The following is an 881-nucleotide window of genomic DNA, read 5'->3' on the forward strand; positions in this document are numbered from 1 at the left end:
TCTATTCTATGTAATTTTCTTTCCTATGTAATTTTGTTTTTCCTTTGTAATTTTGTTTTTCCATATATAATTTTGTTTTTCCTATGTAATTTTGTTTTTCCTATGTAATTTCGTTTTCCTATGTAATTTTGTTTTCCTATGTAATTTTGTTTTTCCTATGTAATTTTGTTTTCCCTATGTAATTTTGTTTTCCTATGTAATTTTGTTTTCCCTATGTAATTTTGTTTTCCTATGTAATTTTGTTTTCCTACGTAATTTTGTTTTCCCTATGTAATTTTGTTTTCCTATGTAATTTTGTTTTCCCTATGTAATTTTGTTTTCCCATGTAATTTTGTTTTTCCTATGTAATTTTTCATTTTTCCTATGTAATTTTGTTTTTCCTACGGAATTTTTCATTTTTCCTATGTAATTTTGTTTTTCCTACGGAATTTTTCATTTTTCCTATGTAATTTTGTTTTTCCTACGTAATTTTTCATTTTTCCTATGTAATTTTTCATTTTTCCGATGTAATTTTGTTTTTCCTATGTAATTTTTCATTTTTTCCTACGTAATTTTTCATTTTTTCTATGTAATTTTTCATTTTTCCGATGTAATTTTGTTTTTCCTATGTAATTTTTCATTTTTCCTATGTAATTTTTCATTTTTCCTATGTAATTTTCTCTTTCCTATGTAATTTTTCATTTTTCCAATGTTATTTTTCATTTTTCCTATGTAATTTTTAATTTTTCCTATGTAATTTTGTCTTTCCTATATAATTTTATGCTTTCTATGTAATTTCATCCTTCAATAACAAAGGGAAAAAATATATAATCACAAATAACAAGGCAATTACATACCCCAATAAAAAAAACATTAAAAATTACATACTAATAATCGTAACC

The sequence above is a fragment of the Scylla paramamosain genome, chromosome 49, assembly GCF_035594125.1.
Source record: "Scylla paramamosain isolate STU-SP2022 chromosome 49, ASM3559412v1, whole genome shotgun sequence".
Classification (NCBI taxonomy): domain Eukaryota; kingdom Metazoa; phylum Arthropoda; class Malacostraca; order Decapoda; family Portunidae; genus Scylla; species Scylla paramamosain.